This window comes from Gavialis gangeticus, unplaced genomic scaffold (assembly GCF_001723915.1).
Source record: "Gavialis gangeticus isolate Ggan-Ray unplaced genomic scaffold, GavGan_comp1, whole genome shotgun sequence".
Taxonomy (NCBI): domain Eukaryota; kingdom Metazoa; phylum Chordata; order Crocodylia; family Gavialidae; genus Gavialis; species Gavialis gangeticus.
Window position 1 is genome coordinate 7,849,425 of NW_017728994.1, and position 9,990 is coordinate 7,859,414.

General features: G+C 39.1%; 1 long non-coding RNA gene across 1 annotated transcript in view; it reads left to right on the forward strand.

The window, feature by feature from the left end:
• Window positions 1–9,326, forward strand: part of LOC109287321 — a 20,565-nt gene extending 11,239 nt beyond the window's left edge. Inside the window, exon 3 of the long non-coding RNA XR_002094828.1 lies at window positions 9,200–9,326. This is a non-coding gene — a long non-coding RNA (uncharacterized LOC109287321). The remainder of the gene's footprint in view (window positions 1–9,199) is intronic.
• Window positions 9,327–9,990: the final 664 nt, after the last annotated feature.

The window sequence follows — 9,990 nt, forward strand, 5'->3', positions numbered from 1 at the left end:
GTGAGCTGACCCAAGAATTCCAGGTCAAGCTCTTCTCCCTCCTCGTTGCATCACCCGGCCCCAGATGGAGATGGGCGTGGCTGATAAACCGCTCAGGCAGTTTTCCGCAGCACGCCTCTTCGCTCTCCTGGGCCCCTGCAGCAGGTATGTTTTTTCTTTTTAAATTTGGTCAGGGCTCTGCCTCTGCCCAAGGCTTCCCCCTGGTCTGACCCTGTGTCCCTGTGACATTAAATCAAAGTAAATTTGCTACTTGCATTTGCAGGTAGCAAATTTACTCATGATTGGCGAGGTTTACTGCACAGTAAGAATGTGTACATGTAGACGCACATGCTTAATTCCCAGTAAACTATGCTACTGTGCTGTATAGCTTCTTGTGTAGACATGCCCATTTACTTTAAAATGTATTTAGGCTTCTGATTTAGAACTTGAAAATTTGAAACCAATATCCATTTTCTATGTATAGGTTTGATTGCTCTCTTTTCAAAAACAAAATAAAAATGTTTTATGGAACAATGCCAATTTTGATTACATTTTATTTTGGACTAAACGCAAAAATAGATTTTGAGAAGGCCAGACCATTATATTTCTATGTTAGAATTTAGTGTGTCAATTTTTTCCATTTTGGAGTGACTTTTCATTTAAAATATTTTCATTTTATCTTAAAAATATCAAGTAAAAAAGTTAAAATCAGAACGTCATGTTATTATTGACTTAGAATATTTTTTTTCAGAATTTTACTTCACAAGCTAAGTCAATGTTTTCTTTATGTTCCAGTTTGGACTTAAAACAAACTTAGAATATCTGAACTTGTCATAGAATAGATATTATGAGGGTTGATCAACCCTACCACACAACAAGCTGAATCTTCTATAGCTGGTTGGAAAATATTTATTGAAACTAGGGAAAAAAAAGAATCATAAATACCTTTGCATCTTCCCCTTCTCAGCCCTTTCCAATCTTTTCTGGGTCTTATAGATCACACTACTATGTGAAGAGGTTCTATTCCAAGACCTCTGTAACTGTAGATTTTATCCTGGAAGGTAGTGTGGAGTAAAATAGGGGCATGTGACTCTGGTTACAGTTGCTCTTAACACATATGAGGCTGAATAAAAATGTCCTTGAAGACCTAGGCCTCATAATCTGTAGGAAATACAAAAGAGAACTCCTTGAAGGAAAAGGGGCATTCGTATTCATAAGCATATTTCTGCAATAACAGTTCCCATAATAGGATACAGTAGTACCGTTTTGGGATGATGACTTGTTTCAAGCTGGTAATGAAGAACTGCGTATGATAAACTCACTCTCATTGCAACTGGCACTAGTTAGCACCTGTGTCGGCAATCTGAGCAGAGCAAGAAAATATGGACACAAATATTATTGTTCACATTATGTATGATCACTCCATATCAGTCCAAATCACATTACCTAGGCATTCTGGAAAAGCCTATCTACAGGATGTTTATTTGGTGGATAAATATGGGAATTCAATTTGCTAGGTTTTTTATCAGGAAATATAGTAAATATATATTACTACAGTAAATATAGTAAAGTAAATATATACTTACTTTTCACCAAGTAAATACGTGCCTTTGAAGAAGGGAAAAAGAAAGAGAAAAAAATGAGAGACAAGTATCTGCTAGGGTTTTTTTGTTTTGCTTTAATGGCCAGAAGTTGTGGCCTTCTGGCTAGTTATTGCTGCCTTCATTTGTGTAAATATTACCCCATTTTTAGCTTATAGACCTTCTTATGAGTAAAAAGAGTAATATTATATACATAGCCTGAAATGCCATCTTTTATATGAGCCTTCTTTTCTGGCATTGCATCTGTATGAAACAAATCATCTTGTGTTAGAAACTTGTAGAGAAACATTGCCCTTGTTTGTATTCTGTGCTGTGAATTCAGCAGGTAAGTGGTTTGTGTTTTGGACTAAAATAGTTTGATACTAGGCTGCATGCTGGCATTTCCTCCCTAAACCATGTGAGGAGTAAAGTGCACTGTATCAGCCAAGTATAGGTGTCCTGAGCTATTCTGCACAGTGCAACATAGCATTGCTAGATACCAATAGCTGTGAGAGTGGGACTATGTCTGTCTAAGGTCACAAGGTGTATCAAGGATAATCTATTGTAGGAGCCATTCCATGAAGGTGGAGGAAGAGATGGAAGGGTCTTTCTGTGCCTTCCATAGCTTTGCAGGACCAGGAAGAATTTTGCCATGTAGAGCTCATCTTAGTGTATGTGCAGACAGCTATAATGGTTCTTATATTCTGAGAAACTGTGCATTGCACCTCAGTGGCAACTCTGAAAGAACTGTGTGAGTGTGAATTGTTCAAGCTGTTTTCCAAATGTCACACCTGAAGAGGGAAGTGCTAAGGTACAGTAAGTGTGACAAATCTCAATATGTTGCTAGACAATATTGTTCTTGATTTTAATTCAGCTGCTTTAGTGAGCACAGAGCTGAACCAAAGTTAAAAGTGCAATCCATAGAGTTTGGTATAAAAATGCCAGTCCAAAACACCCACTACCACTTGCTGTATTAATGTTAACTTTGAATTTTTTAGGACAGATTAATGTCACTCTTCCCCAAGAATCAAAACTATGGTGTACAACTGAAAACAGTAAACAGTAGGAACTTTTTTAATGAATACTTAAGATGACAATTTTTATGTTTTAATTCTGGATGCTTTGCACCTGCTAAATTTTGCATGTACACATTTTGCAAAATTGGTTTCACTTTTCCCCTTAATTCACAAAAAAACAATGATATTTGGACCAAACGGAATTTCCAGATTTTAAGGATAGGTTAGAATATTTTTTTTAAATGAACATGTTTAGGTACATTTAAACAAAAAATATTTTCAAGACAAAAATTCCACCCAAAACCTTCAGGCTTTTCATGAAAACTGACACATTTGTGATGCCAGCATCCCTCCCCCTCCACCAAAACCAAACCCTCTCTCAAAATTAAGAATTCATTTTGAGTTGAATATTTAACTACAAAGACTAAGATAAACATATGTATAAATGTGGACTTCTGTCTGAATGGAAGCAGAAGCTGCAGGGCTGAGTAACTTCTGTGCCTCTAAAGGGAAGCAGTTTGTTATAAGGTTATGGGGGTGCAGGGCGCACTGTGGTCTCAAACAATGAAGAAAATGTGAGGGGGAAAAAGTTATATTGGTGCTGTAGTGGCCACTCTTGGCTACTGCAGAGCCATAACTTTACTGGGGCAAGGAAAAATGTGAATTACGCACCTGTAGTGATTCCATGTTGGTTTTGCATCATTTCTTGTTGATGATTCCAGTGTGAGACAGCGCACAAGACTTGGCAGCAGGTAGAAGCCTGGAAAGTCTTTTCAGCAGGCTAATGAAAGATAGGACATGCTGTGTAAGCAGGAAAAGTCAAGAACTATTTAAAAAAAAATTCCTTTCCATGTAACAGGTAAGTCTAATCAGACACATGCTTGAGACCTTAAGTCTGAATTCCCCTGAGTCTATTACTATGTGAATTTCCTTATAAAAATGGCAAGGACAAAATCCCAGGCAAACAACAGAAGTAAATGTCTCAGTGCTCTGATGCCACTTTGTTTGTGGTATCTGTTAGCTTTTGCACTTAAAGGGAACTGACCCGCAGAACACTTTCAAGAGGATTATATTTACAAAATTAAGTTCAGTTCAGCTAGTATTCAGATATTGTAGAAACAGTGTGTATGGCTTTTTGTTTTATTTTGCAGATCTTTGGGGTATTAGCTTATAATTTCAGCATTTCATTTGTCTTCAAAATAGTAAAACCCATACCTGTTCTTTTACAGCAGGAAATGATGGGAGTATTTAATTTGTTTGGCAAGATGCAATAACAGATATCTTTCAAATATTTTCTACCAGCATTTCATTTACTACCCTAAATTACCCTGTTGAGTAAAGTTGAACTGTGTTTTTTCTCTTGTGTACATTGAGAGCTGGTAAATGCATACACTTGATGACTGAATATTTCAGATTGTGATCTGCCAAAGGTCATGCAAGAGACCTGTGATAGATGAAAGACAGTAACACTGAGCCCCAGGTTTAACTATGGGAGCATTTTTCCTCTTAGATTTATGAGTATAACATTAATTCAATTACAGTACTACAGAGCATCACACAATGAAATAGATGTATTTATTGGCTAATATTCAAACATCACAGAAATGCAAAACTTGTCAAGTCATTTTTAACAATCTCCCTGTGTTTCAGTTTCCCAAGTATAAAGTAGGAATAATACATTTTCCTATTCCCCTTCTTCATAAGCACTTAAATAATTTGGAAGAGTACATCCCATTTTCTAACATGACTTATGAACTTAGAAGTCACAGTCTCAATGAAAGTCAATAGGTCCACAATAGGTCTTGTGCTTGTAAGGCCCAGATCCTCAAAGGTATTTAATTACCCATGGCCAGTTGAAATCAATGGTGCCTAATAAGCTGTCTGATAACTTTGTGGATCTGGACCTGAACTGCCTAAAGCACTTTTGGAAATGGAATTTTGGCTGCTTTTACTTTCTAAGTAAGCAAGTGAAAGCAGCTCTCACTAAAGTGAACTATGACCAATATTTGCAGATGTGACTAGGACTTTTAAATCTCCACCATAAGACCTACATAAGGTTTATCAAAATAAGGCAAATTGGCCAAAAAATGGAGGCAACCAAAATGGCTACTTACTATGGAAATTCTTGCCATATTTGCTTTAACAAAACAAGCAAAATTTATTTACCAACTACTGCACGTACTTCATGATGTTATCTTTATCTCTAGAGTTAACCAATGAAAGGATGCTTCCTTCAGAGCAGTTGAATTTTTAAAGGTTATTTCTCAAAAACATAGCTTTTTATTTATTTTTAAAAATTAATCCCTAATTACATACAATTTTGGACCATTTGGGATTTTCTGATTGCTCATCGTGTTGTATTTTCATCCATATCTTTTACTAATAACCTATACAAAAATTATTAATTACGAGAATGATTACTTAAAAATAAGTGATTAGCAGTTGTCTTAAGATGGCTAAAAAAATTCCACCAAAGCCATTTTTGACCAAAGAGTTCCCCTCCTCCTCCCCCTTTTTCTTTTTTTGCCAAACAAATCTTTTGTGTCTACTTTTCCTGGAAAATGTCAATATTTCACTGAACACTCAAAAATGGAAAAAAATTTGGCTGAAGACCAAAAATATTTTAATTGAAAATGGTACCACATGGAAGCTGTAGCTCAAACATCCTTTGTTGTCATTCACTTCTATGTGCCAGGCTTTCTATCTTAATCTACCCAGCCTGCTTGATTTCAGACTAACACAACTTGCTACCTCACTGTCCAGGTTTTCTAGCCAGACTACATCTCCCATGATGCACCTTCACTAGAAACTAGGCTGATGCATTGCTACCCCTTCCAGAGAGAAGTAGAGGTGTAGTGTGGTTTCACTGCTTCCCTACCTTCCCCTTCATTTCATGAAGCAGGTCTATATTGGTTTCACAGAACAGGCTCCCTATTTTGACCTATGTGTGTCCAGAAAAGTGAGCAGTACTGGACACACACAGCTTCACTTTCTGTCTCACTACATTGAGTCCACACTGGAGGCAGGAGGGGACTTTAGCTCCAGTATCCTCTTGACTCACATGTGTTCCTGTTCCACAAGTGGGAAAACTATACTCTCTCCTGCAAAGGGGCACTGTGGCTTTATTGGCCAATGAGAGCAGACAATAAATAGTTCAAGTAGCTATACAAAGGCAAATGGGACAAACGGAAAATCCTTTCATAGACTAGATTCCATTGATCCTACTTCAGCCATTAGATCAGGGGTGGGCAATTATTTCGGCTGAAGGGCCACTCAACAAGTTCAGGGACCTGCTGAGAGCCACATCCATCTCTCTCTCGTCTTTTCTCACTGTTGGTCTCGTTTCTCTCTTTCTCTCTCTCTCTCTCTCTCTCCTCTCCTCTCTCTCCCTATCCTTCTCTTCTATCTGTCTCTTCTTTTCTCTCTGTCTCTCTCCCCATCCCCTTCCTCTGAACCTACTGGAGCTGCAGTTCACTGCAGCAAGCAGGCAGCAGCATCACCTGTGGATGCTGCCATAAAGTTCAGGAACCTGGATAAAGAACCTGCCAGTGGCATCCACAGCTGTTGCTACCACCCTCCTGGCACAGTGGAAACTCCCGCACAGACCCCTGACCCAGAACCTGCCAATAGCATTAGCTGTGGACCCAGGCAGGAGCTGCTGCCATGCTGGGTGGGTGGCAGTGTCAGCTGTGGGCACAGCTGACAGGTTCTGGAGCCCTGATGCAGAACCCGCTGGTGGTGTCACAGCTGACACTGCTGCCTGCCGGGCATGACAGCAACTCCTACCTGGGTCCAGAGCTGATGCTACTGGCAGGTTCTGGTTCAGGCTTCCAGGAAGGAGCTTCCACTGTGCCAGGAGGGCAGCAGCATTAGCTGTGGATGCTGCTGGCAAGTTCTGGGTCTGGGCTCCTGAGGCTATTGGTTGTGTCCACAGCTAATGCTGTCACCTGCCCACTACAGGGGAAGCCCCACCCAGGTCCACAGCTGATGCTGCTGGGCAGAAGCAGTCCTGCCCACTCACCCAGCACCATAGGGCAGCTGGAGCTACTGGCCGTCAGCAGGCCAGATCCAATTAGTTGGCAGCTGTCTATCTCCAGGGCAAATTGAATCTGTTGGTGGGCAAGATCCAGCCCATGGGCCATATTTTGCATACCCCTGCATAAGACGATATACTGCTGCTGCAACAAGAGGGTATAACAATTTCTCTCAGCCACCAACACTTTATTGGAAAAACTGATGCTCAGAAGACGGAAGAGGAGGAAATGGCTGACCTGAGACTGTGCTCAACAAGACTGCTTTTCTGTTTCAACAAAATATGTGGGGCTTTCCTATCTGGCCCCTCCAGGTGGAGCTGCCTTTCACAAGAATTTGCAATGCATACAGGTTAGAAATATTTCTTAGGTTATCATTATGTGTATCATTCATGTCCATGGACACAGCAATACATAGGGTGAAAGCCCGAACTAGTCAATTCATGCAGAAGCTAAATCCTACACTCCCTTTCCTCTCCCTCAGGCAGAAAATTAATCAAAATGCCTTTTTAGTTATGTCAAAGCATGTTAAATAGGAAAAAAAAATGAATTCAATATGGCAGTAGAACTGTACTTGCACTCACACCAAGACGAAAGGGGTAAGAAAGGAGTTATTAATTAGGGGAATGCTTATTCCAATTAACCGTAAATAAAACTACCAAGCAAAACAGCTGCAATTAAAAAAATGTTCTCATGAGCTTGCACATATAACTTGAAGAAGCACTTTATAGTGTAAACATGCTCAGGCACTGGTAAAGGACTATTTGAGATGACAAAAATTGTGGAAAAATCAGTGGATTTACAACAGTATTTTAGCTAAGTTATGCTGTAGCATAATCTTTGCAGAGAATGTTCTAGGTGCAAGAAGCTAAGTAAATATAAGATTCATCATTCATATTTTCTATGTGCCTTATACCACCAAACTTCTGATAAAACTTTACCTGAGCTTGAGCTGGTTTTTTTGGAGTGATACACTGGTTCTGCATCAGGAACCTAACAAAACTATACAGGTAACAAAAACTAGAGGGATTGTTAAAGAACAGTAATTGCACTGGGGTCTTATAGAACCACAAAAACAACATGCTTGTGTCCAGAGCAACTAATACATTTCAAACTGGAGACAAAAAACAGAAGGGAATTAAGAAAGGACAAATGCTAATAAAAATATGCTACCAAATAAATCTCTGAACAAAAATACACAGCACTTTTGTAAGAATATGCATGCAAAGAGCTCAAACTACTTTCCAACATACTTGTTATTTGCTAGATGGGTAAACTCAGGCACAAAAGAGGTTAATTTTTTTCAACCTGGGAATAACGCCAATTGACAGCAAAATCTCAGAACACCTGCTACATTGACTACTGATATAAACCTTCCCTCTGAATGGGGTGGGTGTGACTGAGGGAGAAAGAACTGCCAACATGCCAGCTCATGTGTGGCTCACCCTGATTATAATTTGCTAGTTGGGTAGCTTATAGCCTCTGTTCTTGGGAGGAGACATTATGTTTGTGACTTCAGCCCAATCATAAAAGTTCCAACTACAACCTTGTAGATTAGAGGGTCTTTAGCGTTCCTGTTTACAGTGCTTACATTTTCTGTAACCTTGTTCTTTTGTAAGAGGAGTATCAGTGACAGAGAGGACTGTTCTGTTATGACAAGGGATGAAAACAGTGGATAGTCTCTGGAATATTTTAATGATGAACTTGGTTCTATGGAATGTGCTATGGATTTGTTTGAATGACTCCATTCAGCAGATGGTCCAAGGGCATTTAGACTAGAATGATTGTTTCTTGCTTTGCCTTCAAAAGTATTATTATATAATTACCAATTAATATATTCAGTCATTATAGATTATAATAATGACAAGGCTTCCCAAAGGGAAGGAATTGCATTGTTTTATCTCCAATAATTGTATAATATGTATTACGTAACTAGTACAGTGTGCCATAATATGGAAAAAAAATGTCCTGCCCCATCTCAGAATGTAGTAATCTTTACTGATAACCTGCATAATCAGCCTGCTGGGAAAGGAAATCTTGTGTAATTGAGTGGGTGTGAAAAATAAATATATTCTCCTCCCTACTGTATATGATAAAAGTCTGTAAAGCAATATGAAGGGAGGCTTTAACACCAATACTCTGGGGGGACCCCTGCATGGAGAACTAGTAGAAAGACAAAACAATACTTAAGGGAACTGTGACTGTGTACAGAGTGAATTCTGTCTGTGGTTATTACATAGTGCCATGGTTGCAAGGGGGGCAGGGGCAGCCGCACCTCTGATCTCTTGCTCGTTTCTTTAAGTGCAGCCCTGAGGTACCATTCCTTGTGCTTTTTACGTTTCTCAGAGTACAATTTGCCATTCTGCCACCTGCAAGCTGGGCCCTTGGCTATAGTATTCTGTATATTGCCCTGCTTACCCAGGAGGCTTGGTTTATGAGGTACAGTAAGTGATTAGACACTTCCTTAAACCAAAGCACTGTTTAACCTTAACAGTAACCACAAAACACAATGTAGGGAAAAAAAACTTTAAAACAACTAAACATCTAAACACTGTTTGCCCTACTCTCTGACCTCTTGAATGTTCTGTTCCAGCACACACTTCTCTAGCAACGCTCTAACCTCTGCGAAGAGGGGAATTTTGAAATCATCTTCATCAGCTAGTTCACAGTATTGGCAAAACAAGATACTGTATATGGATTGGCTAGAGCTGGGAAGTAAGTTCTTTATAGTTAATAAATCAGGCACTTCTTAACTACCTCTTACTGGGGATTGTCTCATCTCAAATGAGCCTTTTATTTTCTCCTCCTTTCCCCAGCAGTCTGCTGTTAAAATAAACCAAATGTATTTCTACTGCAAATACTGCAACAACCAGGTCACCATGTTGTATTAATCAATTATTACAGAATAGTCCCACATCTTATATAGAGTTTCTGGCTTTGGACTTCATAGCAACGTAATGGTGAGCCTACAAATTATTTTAGTGTAAACTGAGTTCCAAACTATATTCCAGACATACATAACATAGTGCCAGACAGGAACCTTGATAAAACATGGTACCCACAACATAGATTAATGGTTAAGATTGTAGCTCAACAGGAGGTGAAGACACTGTGTACTGCAACTGAAAGTGTTCTTTATGTAAGAGTAATGACTGAGGATAATGAATACAGAATAGCATGATTTTATATTTCATCTCTTTTATAAACTGCATCCCCATATGTTTTAGAGTTGAATACAAGTATAAAAAGTTAAACACTCACAGTACAGAGAGAGAAATGCTAGGGGGTAAAGATAAGGAAGGAGATGCTTTCAGCTGAGATCTGACAATAGAGGAACATAATTATGTCCAAGAGAAATAGGATGTCTTTTGCCAGAGGGCAGGG